This window comes from Heteronotia binoei, chromosome 1, assembly GCF_032191835.1.
Source record: "Heteronotia binoei isolate CCM8104 ecotype False Entrance Well chromosome 1, APGP_CSIRO_Hbin_v1, whole genome shotgun sequence".
In the NCBI taxonomy this organism is placed as follows: Eukaryota; Metazoa; Chordata; class Lepidosauria; order Squamata; family Gekkonidae; genus Heteronotia; species Heteronotia binoei.
The window spans coordinates 203827390-203843937 of record NC_083223.1 but is presented as its reverse complement, the minus strand read 5'-3'; the positions used below and the strand labels follow the sequence as shown (position 1 = coordinate 203843937).

The window sequence follows — 16548 nt, the reverse complement described above, 5'->3', positions numbered from 1 at the left end:
GAGCTGAGAAAGTTGAGGCAATTCTGCTTCACAGATGCACTCTGCATGCAAATTCATGTGTGGATTAAAACAAGGGCAGAGGAGATATATAGTGACCATTTAGACTCACAGCACCTTCAGACCTAGAAAAAATAGTGACTCATATTTTGAACATAATACTAAAGGACAATTCAGTGATGATTCATCAGACTGTCTTTGGCTCTTGGCCCTGCAGTACAATGGTGACTTCTATTTATATATTAGGATGTTTGATTTATAAAGAAATTCAGTCAATACTTTGAAATCATAAGGGACATCAGGTCAGTCTGTCCAGTCCTTTGCCTCAAGGGAAGATACACTATACTTACAGCATCCTCAAAACATTCTTACCTTTATGACCCTGAAGAAATTTTAGAATCTCCTTAGGCTGCCTGTTCCCATTAACAAATGGATTTGCATTACAAATGGATAGTTCACATTCATTGCTATATAGCCTATACAAGAATTCACTTCTTCATGTGAAAGGAATTTTTAATTTTTGGTAGTTCTAGAAAATTATCCAGTGTCAGGTTTTTTTCAGGCTGGTTGCTTAATGGTCGTGAAGGACCATGAAAGTCTCTCAATAAAAAGCTGCTGGTGCAGAGAAATGGCCTCTCTCTTACACTCAAAATGCATTTTCATGATTGTGTGAAAATACAATATTATATACACACAACCCCAAATTGTGTGGAGGACTGTAATCCTGGATGGCCACAACATTACAATTATGCAATACAGGTATCACTTTTATTGGCTAAGCTAATATTTGTTTATTTAGATCCCAACTCTTTCCTCTATAGGGGAACCTAAGTGGCTTACAACATTATCCTCCACTTTACAGTAATAACTCTGTGGGGTAGGTGAGGCAACTGGCCCATTGACACCCAGCAATCTTACATGGTAGAGTAGCAATTCAAACCAGCATCTCCCAGATGTTCATTCTGATCTTATATAGATGTAGGCATGCCTAAATCTATTTACTTCAATAAAGGATAAAGCTATAAAGTATAGAAGTTTGTCCTTCTTGTTGAAGTTGTTAAAAGTAGGAGACATCTGTTTCTCCTAGCACCAATAGCCTCCAATTTTACAGTAGTGTAGGATAGTGGTAGAGTGCCAGACTAAGGAGAACCAAATCCCACAGCCATGAAGCTTGTCTTGAGTGTCCCTGCCTTAAGTAGCCTGACTAGTCTCACTGGATTGGTGTGAGAATAAAAGCATGAATAAAGGCATGTATACTGCCTTAAATTCCTTAGAGGAAAGGTATATGTGCTTTTTAATTTTATTTTGTCCTGTTTTAAGACTATGCCTTCTCCTCCCTCACACTTGTGTGCAGTTTTACAAAGCAGAAACAAGACAATGCCTCCTTGGGCAAGGTTATCCCTTTTGAAGCAAGTCTAATCCCCATCTACTACTGCTGAAATATTTATTATGGCATTTCTCCCTTTTGGGACCACCCTACAAAACTAAAATGGAATTGAGACATGCATAAAGATTGTCTTAAACCTACATAGCTTTGTGGATTTTATGCTTTCTTCTCAACATGTTTTCCTTTTGTGGTATTAACTTTTAAAACATTTTAAAAATGTACCATACAACTAATATCTCTCTCACCAAAAACCTTGGGGAAATTTCTTTGGCAATTGACATGTAGATTTTCTGCTCTCTAGACGCAAATAAACTAGATCTACCCTAATGTGAATGTATTGTTTCAGCACTCTGTGGTTGAACAGATTACAGAAAAGTTACTCATGTAAAATGACTGCTACCATAATAAAATCAAAGAATTGCCATTATCCACTCACACAAAGTTAGAAATGAAATGTATTAATGAGTTTGATTTAAGCATAACTCTAAACGTTTGTGCCTGAGTAGGCTGGATTGCTTTTGTTACTAAAGGGACAAGTGCCACATAACTTTCTGCTCCTGTATCCTGATATTCACACACCGACACAAACATACACACTCTAAGATAAGCCTGGACATGTCTTGCTTATGTTATATTTAGGTTGGATAAAATAATACATTTCAAAACGGTTCACTTTTAGGGGTGAACTATCTCTTCCAGACCTGTTATGTTAATATATATGTGAGAGCCAGTGGTGGTCATTGTCTCCAGTTGCCATTTTGGCTGCCTTCCCCTACTGCTTCCAGCTCAGGAGCCAAAACACCTGTGTCCTTCCCTCCTTATTTTCCAAGCATCTTGAAACACAGGGCTGCAAGCCACATAAACTTAAATATTTGACTCTCACCAGAGTTTGGAAAACTCTAATGGATGTGGGCAGCTTTCTGCATTGTGTTTCAGTGGTTGTGAAGGTGGCAAAAAGAAAACGGTGGTCGTGGTGGATGCTGACTCCCAGAATCTGTGGTACGAAGCCCCCACCTAATCTCATCTCATTTTCAATGTAGCTGTTTCAGTCTTTTGAACTAATGACTCATGAATTACATCCAGCTTTTCTTTAGGCCAAGGCATGGCAAGTGGTTTTCAGTGTGGAGTTGAAAAAATATGTTTTCTGGATTCCACTACACACGTCTTTAACATTGAAACAAAGAATGGCTTTGATTTCTAACCAATGAGTAATAGCTTCTAAATAACTTTGTTCAAAATATGGCTTATTTTAACTATGGTTCATTTGTGAAGTCATGATTAGGTAACGGGCAATTTGTACAATTGCTATAGTTTCATCACCTTTACTTTGGCCAGGCATCTATGAAGTTGCGATGTTCAAGGGTGTAACTGGGGAAATAAGCTAAGAGTAAGCCAGGATAAATACATTTTATAAAAGTATTGTTAAGGCTAACTTTAAACCAATATGATTCAACTGACTCTTACTCACCACAGATAGTGGGGTGGCCTGCATTCAGATGATCATACTAACCACAGTTATTTGAATTAAAAGTGGTCTTGAGTTTTGTCTGAACTGAGCCTTAGTATAGATCTTTTGTAACTGAGTAAATCATAAAAAGCGCATTTGTTACATAAACTAAGGCATGTATTTTGTTGTTGTTCAGTCGCACAGTCGAGTTCAACTCTGCAACCCCATGGACAAAGTCACGCCAGGCCCTCCAGTCTTCCATCATTCACCAAAGTCTGCTCAAATTCGTGTTTGTTACATCAGTAATACTGTTCAGCCATCTCATCTTTTGCCATCCCCTTCTTCTTTTGCCTTCTGTCTTTCCTAGCATCAGGATCTTCTCCAGGGAGTGCTCCCTTCTCATTTGGTGGCCAAAGTATTTGAGCTTCAGCTTCAGCATCTGACCTTCCAGGGAACAGTCTGGGTTGATTTCCCTTAGGACTGACTGATTTGATCTTCTTGCAGTCCAAGGGACTCTCAAGAGTCTTCTCCAGCACCACATCTCAAAAGAATCTATTTTTCTGCGCTCGGCCTTCCTTATGGTCCAGCTCTCACAGCCAGACATTACTACTGGGTATACCATTGCTTTGACTATACAGACTTTTGTTGGCAGGGTGATGTCTCTACTTTTTATTATACTCTCATGGATTGCTGCCTTGTCATGGTGAGAAGGCTTGTGTGGTTCAGTGAGGCTGTGAGCTATGCCATTCAGGGCCACCCAAGATGGCCAGGCCACAGTTGAGAACCCAGACTAAATGTGATCCACTGGAGAAGGAAATGGCAAACCACTCCAGTATCCTTGCAAAGAAAACCCCATGAACAGAAACAAAAGGCATGTATTACATTTAGGTGAAACATTCTATTCTCTTTTGTTTACTGAAGGTTATGCTCCCTTCTGCATATTAAATAAACATTTATTTTTTTCTCATCTAACTAATTCAATGTTAATTTTTTCATCCCTTAAATCAAAATACTAGAAAAAGTATTGGTGGTGAGGTAGGGATTGGGGTGGGGGCGAGACAGGCCCCCACGGGACCACAGAGAAACCGTCAATCCCCTCACATCCTCCCGCTGTCATAGACTCTCCAATGGCAGGCAGACAAGCAGGAAGTACCAAGTGCAGCAGTTCGCTATCATAGGCAGCGGCTGGAATGTGTGTGTGGGAGTGAGCAGCCCAGCAGCAGACACCCCCCCCCCCACCTAGAGACCCCCTGTGCTGCCTGATGCCCCCTGCCATGTGCACGGAACACCTTGTCATGGGCTGGGGCCAGGCCAGGCGAAGTCCAGGGGCAGTCCAAGGTCTGTAGCTGGGTAGCAAGGAGGGTACAAAGCGCCAAAACTGAATCACAATCCAGGTATTGTAGGTCAGAGGTTCAGAAGCTGAAGTCAGGGGGTCCAGAAGTCAATGCCAGAGTCAGGGGGTCCAGAAGCCAAAGTCAGAAGCCGAAGTGGATGCTAGACATCAGGTAAGTGACTAGTTGCTTCCACAAAGCCTTCTCTCAAAGCCCACAGCTATATAGCCCTCTGCTGTCTGTTGCCCATTTGGCCTAATTGCTGACTCAGAGGGCAGCCAGGATCCTGCTGAGACTCAAGCACCCTCACTCCTAGAAGGGCCAGAATCCTTTCAAAACTCAGGGCTCAGGGAGCGTCTTGCTCGTGAGCGTGCCGCCCTCCTCCAATCCCTGAGGTCCTGACGAAGGCGGTCACGCACACGAGCCACCCGAGAGGGCGAGGCAAGGGGGCTTGGATCTTCTCCAGCAGGAGGCAGGGGCACTGGTGCAGGTGGCAGGGGCACAGTTTCTTCTGCAGGCTTGGCTTCTTCTGCAGGGCCCCCAGCACCCATGACACTATCCCCCCCCAGGGCCCCCCTCCGTCGAAGGGCCTGGGGGGTCGGGGTGGTCGGTGTGGAATTGCTGCACCAAGTCCGGGGCATGAAGGTTGTCCACGGGCTCCCAAGACCGGACTTCCGAGCCATATCCCTCCCAGTCCACAAGGTACTGGAGGCCTCCACGATGGTACCGGGCGTCCAGGATTTGGTGCACCTCATATTCTTCTTCATCATCCACCAGCACCGGTGGTGGTGGCGGTGGGGAAGGAGGCCGAGCTGGGTCAGGGGGTGCAGCCGGGACAAGGAGGGAGTGATGGAACACAGGGTGAATGCGGAGGTGGGGTGGCAACTGGAGCCTGAAGGCAATGGGGTTTTCTTGTTCCATGACGGGGTAGGGTCCAATGAACCGCGCATCCAGCTTGTGAGACCGACCAGGCCGGCGCAGGTAGTGAGTTGAGAGCCACACATGATCCCTTGGCTGCACTGGAGGGCCCTCTTGCCTCTTCCAGTCCGCAGCCAGTTTATATGCCTCCTTGGCCCGCTGTAGCTGCTCTCTTCGCTGGCACGGAGTTCTTGCAGGTAGGCATCAATGGTGGGGACATTCGTGGGTGGCAGGATCGCTGGGAAGAACTGAGGGTGGTACCCGTAGGTTGCAGTAAACAGGGTCATTTGGGTGGATGAATGGACCACGTTGTTGTACGCAAACTCCGCTAGGGGCAACAGGGTGGTCAAGTCATCCTGCTGATGACAGGTGTAACAGCGGAGATATTGCTCTAGCGTGGCATTGGTGCGCTCCGTCTGACCATCCGTCTGTGGGTGGTAGGCTGAGGACAGGTGCACTCGAGTACCTAGGTTGGAATGGAGGGCTTGCCAGAACCGAGAGGAGAACTGGGGGCCCCGGTCTGAGATTAGGTGGGCTGGGAGTCCGTGCAGATGAAAGATGTGTTGCAGGTAGAGCTGGGCCGTCTCCTGAGCTCTGGGAAGTTTTGGGCACGGAATCAAGTGGGCCATCTTTGTAAACAGGTCGACGACCACTAAGATACAAGTCTGACCCTTGGATCACGGCAGTTCTGTGATGAAGTCCATCGAGATGGTATCCCAGGGTCCTGAGGGTGTGGGCAAAGGCTGTAACAATCCTGGGGGTTTGGCTGGGATGTCTGTGGCCGGTCGGAATTGACATAACGGGCAACATCGGAGCAAACAGGAATAGACATAACGGGCAACATCGGAGCGAACTCGTGGCCACCAGAATTCCCGTGTCAGCAAGTGGGTGGTCTTATGCTGTCCAAAATGCCCAGCGGGTAATGCGTCATGGGTCAGGCGTAGCACTTCTGCCTGCAAGGGCCCGAGCGGCACATAGAGGCGTTCGCGGTGTAGCAAGAGGCCGCCTCGAGTCGTGAACTCGCCTGTTGAGCCATCTTGGAGTGCCTGGAGGTGTTGCTGGACCCAGGGATCATTGGCCTGGCTAGCACGAATGTCCTCCACGAGTGCTGGTGAAGTGGAGGTGGCTGCAAACACTGAGGGCGGTAGGATGGGAGCAGCAGGCGCGGTCTCAGTTGAAGCAGGGGCGTATTCCGGTTTCCACGAGAGCGCATCGGCTTTCCGGTTCTGGGTATGGGGGATGTAGGTGATCCTGAAGTCGAAGCAGGAGAAGAATAGGGACCACCGGATCTGGCGCTGGTTGAGACGGCGGGTAGTCTGGAGATGCTCCAAGTTCCGGTGGTCGGTGAGCACTTGGACAGGGTGGCGAGCCCCTTCAAGGTAATGTCTCCAAACCTCAAAAGCCGCCTTGATCGCGAGCAATTCCCTCTCCCAGATGGTATAGTTCCTCTCTGCAGCAGTGAGCTGGCGCGAGTAATAGGCGCAGGGCTGGAGTGGCTGGGACGGCTCCTCGCGCTGGGACAGCACTGCTCCTAGGGCCATGTTGGAGGCATCAGCTTCCACCGTAAAGGGAAGCTGGGGGTCGGGGTATCTCAGGAGTGGCCCGGTGGCGAAGCGGGTCTTCAGGGTGGAGAAGGCGTTATCAGCCTCTAGGGACCAGTGGAAGGGTTCTTTGGGGTGGAGTAGTTGAGTCAGGGGCGTGGTCAGGGATGCATAGGCCGGAATGAATTGCCGATAGTAGTTGGCGAAACCAAGGAACCGCTGCAGGTCCTTGCGATTCTGAGGAGCCTGCCAGGTCAGGACAGCTTCCACTTTTCTGGGGTCCATGAGTATTTCCTGCGGTGACACAATGTGACCAAGGAACTCGACGGAACACAGGTCAAATTCGCACTTCTCCAGCTTGGCGTAGAGGCCGTGGGCTCGTAGGTGCTGCAGGACCTGGCGAACGTGCTCGGCGTGCTGGGCAGGATTGCAGGAGTAAATCAGGGTGTCATCTAGGTATATGATCGCGAAGCAGTCGAGCAGGTCCCAGAATACATCATTCATGAACCACTGGAAGACAGCGGGGGCGTTGGTCAGTCCGAAGGGCATCACCAGGTGCTCGTACTGCCCGTATTGGGTCCCAAACGTGGTCTTCCACTCATCTCCGGGCCGTATGCGCACCAAATTGTACACTCCACGGAGGTCCAGCTTGGTGTAGATTTGGGCCCCCTTTAAGCGATCCAAGAGTTCAGGGATCAGTGGTAGAGGGTACCGATCGCGGATGGTGATCTTGTTCAGGGCCCGGTAGTCATTGCACAGCCGGAGCTCCCCACTTTTCTTCTTCATGAAGAGGACTGGGGCAGACAGGGGAGAGGTTGAGGGTCGGATGAATCCGCGTTTCAGGTTCTTGTCCAGGAAGTCTCACAGAGCTGCCAGCTCAGGCTCCGACATTGGGTACAGACACCCCACCGGGAGTGGTGCCCCAGGTACCAAATCAATGGCACAGTCATAGGGCCAGTGAGGGGGAAGCTGATCAGCTCCTGTCTCTTCAAAGACATCGGCGAAATCCGCATATTTCTGAGGGAGCTGAGGACCACCACTCGGGATGCCAGCTGCTAGAGTGGTGGGAGGAGTCAGATGGGGGCATGGGTCTCGGAAGCGTAGTTCCTGCTGGGCCCAGTCCACGATGGGGTTGTGCAACTTCAGCCAGGAAAGGCCTAGAATCAGCGGGAAGCGAGGCATGCGGGCGACATCAAACTGCAGCTGTTCTTGGTGCTGCTGGACGTGGAAGGTGATGGGACAGGTCTCCTGGGTGACGGGGCCAGAACGGAGGAGGCACCCGTCAATAGCCTCCACCAGCGTCGGAATCTCTTTTGTCTGCACTGGGATCTGGTGCTGCTTTACCAGATGGTGCGGCATCTACAAAACAGTGGGCCGCTCCCAAGTCCAGCATGGCATACACGAACAGCCAGCGTCCATCGGGCAGACAGAGTTTGACTGGTAGCAGGAACGGGCCCGGGGTATCAGCCTGCTGTTCGGAGGACCCAGCTAGTCGCCCCAGGCTGGAGGGTCCACTTACGCCTGGGGCTGCCCTTTTGGCGGCGGTGGCAATGAAGGTCCGGGTATCTGACGCTTAGCAGGGCAGCCACAGGCATAGTGGCCTGCCGTGCCGCAGTAGAGGCACAGATTCTGCGTGCAGCATCTGGCCTTTTCTTCTGGAGTCAGGTGGGGTCAAGCAGCTCCAAGCTGCATAGGCTAACCCTCGTCTCTGGTAACAGCTGGGGATGGAAGAGGAGCCGAGTGGCATGGCGAAGGGAGCTGGCACCCTCTGGTCTTGGCTTGGCGGCGACTTTCCAGGCGGCCATCGATGCGGAGGAAGAGGGTGATAAGTCCTTGGAGCGTGGGTGGCTGCTCCACCCTGGCCAGTTCGTCCAGGACTTCCTCCGCCAACCCTTCGGTAAACTGGTCTATCTGGGCAGCCTCATTCCACGCCAAGTCTTGGGCCAGGAGCTTGAATTCGGTGGCATACTGAGCCACTGAGGATTTGCCTTGTTTCAGGGCCCTGATTTTCCAGTTGGCTGTAGCTGCTTGGACTGGGTTTGAGAAGGCAGCAGACAGGTGGGCCTCAAACCCCTGGTAATCAGTCAGGGGAGAGGACTCAACCAGTAGGGGTGTGGTGCACTTGGCCACCTGCCCCTTTAACAGACTAATGATGAAACACACCTTTGTTTTGTCATTGGGAAAGTCCCGTGCTCTTAGCTCGAAGTACAGCCGACACTGCGCCAGGAAAGCAGGAAATTCTTCCACAGCACCCCCAAATCTGTCAGGTGGGGGAACTGGGCACTTGGCTGGAGCACTGGCCGCAGGTTGTTGCTGCAAGTGCACTACTGCCTGTGTCAGCTGCTGTACCTGGGCTTGGAGAGCAGCCACTAGTCCTGCGGTTCCACTTGCTTCAGCATCCATCCTGTGGAATGGGTGTTTGTGGTGGTGGAAGCAATCTGTCATGGGCTGGGGCCAGGCCAGGCGAAGTCCAGGGGCAGTCCAAGGTCTGTAGCTGGGTAGCAAGGAGGGTCCAAAGCGCCAAAACCGAATCACAGTCCAGGTATCGTAGGTCAGAGGTTCAGAAGCTGAAGTCAGGGGGTCCAGAAGTCAATGCCAGAGTCAGGGGGTCCAGAAGCCGAAGTCAGAAGCCGAAGTGGATGCTAGAACATCAGGTAAGTGACTAGTTGCTTCCACAAAGCCTTCTCTCAAAGCCCACAGCTATATAGCCCTCTGCTGTCTGTTGCCCATTTGGGCTAATTGCTGACTCAGAGGGCAGCCAGGATCCTGCTGAGACTCAAGCACCCTCACTCCTAGAAGGGCCAGAATCCTTTCAAAACTCAGGGCTCAGGGAGCGTCTTGCTCGTGAGCGTGCCGCCCTCCTCCGATCCCTGAGGTCCTGACGAAGGTGGCCACGCACACGAGCCACCCGAGAGGGCGAGGCAGGGGGGCTTGGATCTTCTCCAGCAGGAGGCAGGGGCACTGGTGCAGGTGGCAGGGGCACAGTTTCTTCTGCAGGCTTGGCTTCTTCTGCAGGGCCCCCAGCACCCATGACACACCTCCTCCGGGGGCTGCAGAACTCAGAGTGTGAGTGCATTAGCTGCAGAACTCTGAGTCCACTTCATCAACCCTCTTAGTGCCCTGCGCACAACAGCCCTGTGGGGTCAAGTAGGCTGTCAGCCCGGGCAGACTAAGGGGCGACACTCTCCCCCTCTTTCCAGCCATATGGGGGGCAGTGTGGCAACTCATAGACCGCCCCCCCCAAGCCAAGTCTGCCCACCCTCCCAGGCATTCCCTCGGAGAGGCCACTGACAGGGGAGGGGGTTGCCCAGGGAATGTGCAGCAGATGCCAAGCAGGAGAGCCAACAGAGGGCACAGCTCAGACTTTATTTTTCCGGAACAGAGTGCAACAGTCTCCCTGGCGCACACTGGGTAGTCTCGCCGTGGGTGGGGCTCCATTCAGAGCAGCAGGCAGAAACAGTAGAGGCAGTGGGGGGCGGTGAAGCAACACACGCGGAAGCCTCTGTGTTGGAGTCCCACCTGCAAAACAGAGACAGAGATCACCTGCAGGGGTGGCGGCTGGAAGAGCAGACTGCATTTCAGCCGGGCGCTCTCTTAAAGGTCTCTGACCCACCTCCCCACATCGGAGCAGCTGCCACACACACACACACCCTGCCCTTCCACGGGTTGGGAATGCATCAGAGGAAAACCAAAGGGAAGGGAGCAGGCAGCAGCACAGGGGAGCGGGGTCAGCAAATGCCCCCTGCCGGAGCCCACTGCCTAGTTCAAGTGCCAGAGATGCTTGCACACCAAGCAGTCGAGAGCGAGGGGAGGAGGAGGTGGGGGGGGGACAGTGGAACTTACCCAGCCATGGGCGACAGTCCTCGCATGTAGAGCCTCTGGGAGCCCGGAACCTGTGGAGACCTGGAAACAAGAGCAATTAGCCCCAGGGGAGAGACCTCTCTCTCCCCTCACAAGTCAAAGATACTGTCAAAGCAACCTCGCAGCGCAAAACCCGTCACCAACGTGCCTGCCTGTCCCTCACTCTAAGTCTGTATGGTCAGGAGCTCGCTGGCAGAACTTCCCGCCACGTAAAACCTGTTCCTAACAACTGAGTTGTGGGAGACAGAGCGGATGTATTTCTAGGAGGGGGGGCGCGATTGGGTGCCAGGGAGGGGGCTCGCCTGGCCGAGGCGCAAGGGGATTGGTGAGGCAATCACGCCGCTCCCTAAGGGGTTTGTGAGCTTTCGCAGCAGCGGAGGTGACCTTTGTTTTTGGTTTCAATGAGTGCCTATGGGCCATGCTGCTATTTTTGCTGGTGTGACGTTGTGCCTTTCGGGGGGGCGTGTCATAGGCTAAACTGCTCAGGAAGCGACCTAAGCCTGGCCACGCCCCCAACTCCACCCCCTCCTCTGCCTAAATGCCGTGCTCCACCTCACTTCCACTCGGGCGCAGCCCTCAGGCGCCACTGCCCTCGGGTGGAGCGGCACTCAGGTGGCCCCTTGCCCATGTACCTCCCCTCCACTGTGGCAGCACTGGTCATACGTCAGCGCACACACGTCCTGCGCCCACATAGCGGTTCGTCTGCTCCCAAAAGGCTTTCCGCCCCTCCCCACTCTGGATTGTGCTGTAAGTGACTACTGCTGGTACTTCTAAATTAGTCTTAAAAACTCATACTACTCTATTAATCAGATGGTTGTGGAACTACTAATATATTTGAGTAATAAAGAGCTCAAGTAAGTCAATCTCCCATTTTAATCCAGGTTACCTATCCAGTGCCAAAAATTCAGGGCTGGATCATCTTGATCCTTCCACAAATGGAGACTTTCAAGCAGGAACAGGAAGTAAGAGCTGTATATCACTGTACTGTTTTCTTAATTCTTTGTAAATATATCTATTGATGTTACAGTTTGAAACAATTTTTAGGTAGAAGATGAGAGTAGATATGGCAGGCAGCCCATAGACAACCCCCTTGATAAAGCCACCCAAAGTGAAGTGAAAAATATGTTGAATTGGAATAGGACATAGTGTTATCAAATTGTATGTTCGAAGGTTTCACAAGGACCAGCCCCACTAAGTATCAGCTAAGATTTGCCTTCACAAATTAGGATTGTTACCAGCACATTGAAATATAAATGAGCAACTGATGTATCAGCTTTGGAACAGAGAAGATGCTTTGGACAGAGAAGACTATAAAAGGGTGCAGCAAAATAGGGTTGCCAGCTCCCAGGTCATGGTGGAATTTATCCCATATGGAGGGGGCGGGGTGGGCTTCAGCCCACTGCCAGCCAGCAGGGGAAACCTCACTCTCAGACAGCAACATCATCATGTGATGTTCCAAACTTCCAGGTGATGTCATTATGCTGGGGACATCGCATGTGATGTCCCACTCACCCCTGGAACACCCTCCAAATCTCCCCACCTCAACAAAGAGAGAACCTGGCAACCTTAGGGCAAAAAGAGGGGGGAGGAATGCCTTCAGATAGGAGGAATGCCTTCAGATATGCAGGGGAAAAAGCCTTGCCCTTTAACTTCCAAACTGGAGTATAAAAACCAACCACCCCAAAAGGACTTGTGTAGTGTGTATATGAATCTGGAACATATTGTGGATGATTAAAAAATGCAAATAGAATCAAAATGGTACCTGAACTCTCACCAGACCTACAAATATATAGGACAACATTGGGGTTTTTTGTGTGTGTTAACCAAATTTATTAAATTTTGCCATATACTGAAATGCATTTTGAATAATAAAAAAGAAAGGGGGAAAAAAGCAACAATTCAATCCTTATTAATACATTACACATTTTTTTTCTTTCTCCCTTCCCCCACCTCTTTTCTTTGATCTCCGTTGGTGCTTCAAGCTATAGAAAAAAAACAATTAAGGTACCATCCATTTTAGAATTTTGCACTATAAAACTTACATATAATCTAATAACATATCTATATCTCCATTTATAATTCGGTCTTCTAGCTTACCTTCAGGACATTGTTAACACATCCTGAACTTATTCATCTCTATATACTAAATCATATCACCTTAACCTTTTAGTTCACCCATAGTATTACACTTATCTTTCATCTATTATCACACCAATTATAGTTATTTATTAAAATTATCTCTATATTTTCTAACTGCTAATAAAAAGAGCTATCATATATTGATTCAAAAAATTCTTTCTAATTATCTATCTCCCCCATTTCCCCCAATTTCAGGTTATACTTTCAAAAACCACCAAATGTCTCTTAACTCTCCATTGCTTTTCAATATAGTCCTGAAACTTCTTCCATTCATCTTTAATTTTTTCTGCATCATTGTCTTTCAAGATTCTAGTAAGTCTATCCATTTCACTCCAATGTAAATTTTTTAAAATCCAGTCCCATTTATCTGGTATTTCAGTTTGCTTCCACCTTTGTGCAAACAATGTTCTTGCAGCTGACAGCATATACCACACCAAAGTCCTGTCTTGCTTCGGAAAACTTTCCATTTGTAATCCTACCAGAAAGGTATCTGGTGCCCTTTTAACTCCATATCCCAAAATCTTTGACATCTCTTGTTGGATCATTTGCCAAAATTGTCTCACTTTTTCACAAGTCCACCACATATGGTAAAAAGAGCCTTCATGCTTTTTACATTTCTAACACCGATCAGATGCCTGCTTGTTCATTTTTGCTAACTTCTTAGGTGTCATATACCACCTGTATTGCATTTTCAGACAGTTTTCTTTTATATTATTACATGTTGATATTTTCATAGAGTTCTTCCATAGATGTTCCCATGTCTCCATTGAAATTTCTTTATTCATATTTATTGTCCATTTAATCATTTGAGATTTTACTACTTCATTTTCTGTAGACCATTTCAATAACAATTTATACATATCTTTGCAATCAACTTTTCGTCTTCCCCTAATAGCACTTTTTCCATTTCTGACTGATCTTGCCTTATACCTGTAGTCCTGATATCTTTATCCACTAAACTTTTAATCTGTAGTCTCTGGAACCAATTAAATTTGTCTTGCAGTTCTTCCTCCACTTTTAATTCTACTTTGCCACCCTTAATTTTTAGCAATTGTTTGTATGTAACTCATTTGTCTCCCTGTGCGTCAGAGAACCATTTTATAACTTCCACTGGTACAATCCACAGTGGTTTCCTCTCATCACCATATTTAAAATATTTTTCCAAGTATTCAACAAACTACTTCTTATAAAATGATGCCGAAAGAAACCATCCATCTTCTCCTTCCCATAATACAAATATGCATGCCAACCAAATAGATGTCCATGACCTTCTATCGCCAATAACTTCTGGTTGGATAAGGTTATCCAGTCCTTGAGCCATACTAAACATACTGCTTCATGATATAATTAAATATCCAGCAGTTGAAAACTACCTCATTCTTTCGCATCAATTAGTATTTTCCTTTTAATTCTTGGGTTTTTTCCCACCCATACAAATTCAGAAATCTTTTTTTGCCATCTATTGAATTGTTTAACATCTTTCACAACTTGAATTGTTTGGAAGAGGAACAACATTCTCGGTAGGACATTCATTTTCACGGCAGCTATCCTACCCAAAAGAGACAAGTTCAACTTATTCCATTTCAACAAGTCAGCTTCAATTTTACACCACAGTTTCTCATAGTTATTTTTTAACAGATCTATATTTTTCACCATGTTCTCTACACCCAAATATCTTACTTTCGAGGTGACTTCACATCCAGTTGCACTTTGAAGTTCTTTCTGTTTGTGCAATGATAAATTTTTATTTAAAATTTGCAATTTTTCTTTATTTATGTAAAACCCAGCAAGGTCACCATATTCTCTAATTTTTTCTAATAACAATGGTAATACTTCTTTTGGATTTTCAGTAATAAACATCACATCATCTGCAAAGGCTCTGTATTTATAAGGAAATCCTTTCAATTTTAGCCCCTCTATTTCCTTATCTTCTGTTATTTGCAACAACAAAATCTCTAAAGTCATTATAAATAGCAACAGAGATAGAGGGCAACCTTGTCCTGTACCTTTGCTGATAACCATTTGCTCCGTTAAATCTGTATTAATACATAGTTTAGCTCGCTGTTCAGTATATATCGCCTTCACCATTCTCATAAAGTCTTTTCCCAACTCTACTTTTTCCATCACTGCAAACAAAAAATCCCAATTAAGATTGTCAAAGACTTTCTCCGCATCAGCAAAAAAGAGTGCCACCTCTTCATAATACTCAACAATGTCCACCACTGTTCTGATGTTGTCTCTAATTTGTCTCTTCAGGAGAAAACCTGCTTGCTCCTCACAGATAAACCTGTGCAGGTATTGTTTTAGCCTTTCCTCCAAAAGTTTTGCAAAGATTTTATAGTCATTGTTAAGCAATGAAATCAGTCTATAATTTTTCACATTTGTAGCGCCTCTGTCTTCTTTTGGTAACAATGAAATAACTGCTTCTTTCCAAGTATTTGGCATTTGCCCATCCAAACGGATATTATTCATCATTTTTTGGAGCTTTGGAACTAGTATATTTATAAGAGCTTTATAAAATTTTATTGAAAAGCCATCCGGTCCTGGTGCTTTCCCTATTTTCATTGAACTGATTGCAGCTTCTATTTCATCTTTTTCAATTGGATCATTCAATGTTTCTTTCATCATTTCTGTTGTTGGATTTACCTTGACATTTTGTAAATAAGCTTCTATTCTTTCTTTGTCAACTCGCTGGCCTTTAAATAAATTAGCATAGTACTTGTAGAATTCTCTTTTAATGCCCTCCTGATCTACAATTTCTTTGCCACCGGTTTTAATCTTGTTTATGTATTTATTTTCCCTTCTTTTCTTCATTTGCCACGCCAAATACTTTCCAGGTTTATTTGCCCCTTCAAAAGATTTTTGTTGGAGTCTTTTCAAATTCCACTCTACCTCTTTATTCAGTAAATGACTTAACTGGCTCTGTAAAATTGTAATTTCTTGCAAAATTTTCTTTTTCCCTGGTCTCTTTCTTAATTCAATTTCTTTTTTACTTATTTCCTTTTGTAAGTCCAGCAATTCCATTTCATTTGCCCTTCTATCCTTATTATTCAATGTAATTAATGTTCTTCTCATCACAGCCTTATAGGCATCCCAAACCATTTGAAATTGTACCTCTTGGTTGTCATTTATTTGGAAAAAAGCTTTAGTTTCTTTTTCTAGAGATGCCACTACTTCCACTTTCTGTAATAAGTCATCATTTATCCTCCACCTCCTCTCTTTTTTCCTCCCTTTTGCCAACTACATCAACGTGTTATGGTCTGCACCTATTTTCGGAAGAATCTCTACTTTTTTTGTGATCAACCCCAGCTCTTTTGTAGCCCATAACATATCAATCCTAGAAAAGGTATTATGTCTGGCTGAAAAGAAAGTATAGTCTCGTACCCTGGGGTTGAATTTTCTCCACATATCTTCTAAGCTCTCTTGTTTGATTAGTTCAAAAAATGCTTTAGGTAGTTTCCCATCTGCTTTCCCCCCCCAGATCTATCTAAGGAGTTCTGGATAGTTCCATTAAAGTCTCCCATAAGCATTATCTGATCGCATGTTACTTGATCCAATTGTTTCATAATATAATTTAAAAAGTCACTCAGCCCCATTAAGAGCATAAAGTCCCAACAACAGAGTCTTTTTGCCATACATCGCAACTTCTACTGCCAAATATCTACCTTCGTTATCTTTAAAAATCAGTTTTGGCTTCAGCTCCTTTATATAAAAAATCACTCCCCTTTTTTTTTCTTTAGCCAATGAACCAAATTCTTCCCCTAAAAATGTATTACATAAAAATTTATAATCTGATTGTCTAATATGTACTTCTTGTAAACAAATTATGTTACATTTTTGTTCTGTAATCCAATGAAATGTCGCTCTTTGTTTCTGTGGTGAGTTTAGGCCATTAACATTCCAAGAAATTAATTTGTAATCCATAAT

The 16548-nt window shown here is 46.5% G+C and overlaps 1 protein-coding gene across 1 annotated transcript in view; it reads right to left on the bottom strand.

The window, feature by feature from the left end:
- The window catches only part of USH2A (usherin), a 1244521-nt gene that overhangs the window by 541867 nt on the left and 686106 nt on the right, over positions 1–16548 (bottom strand). The gene's annotated exons all lie outside the window — the stretch shown is intronic.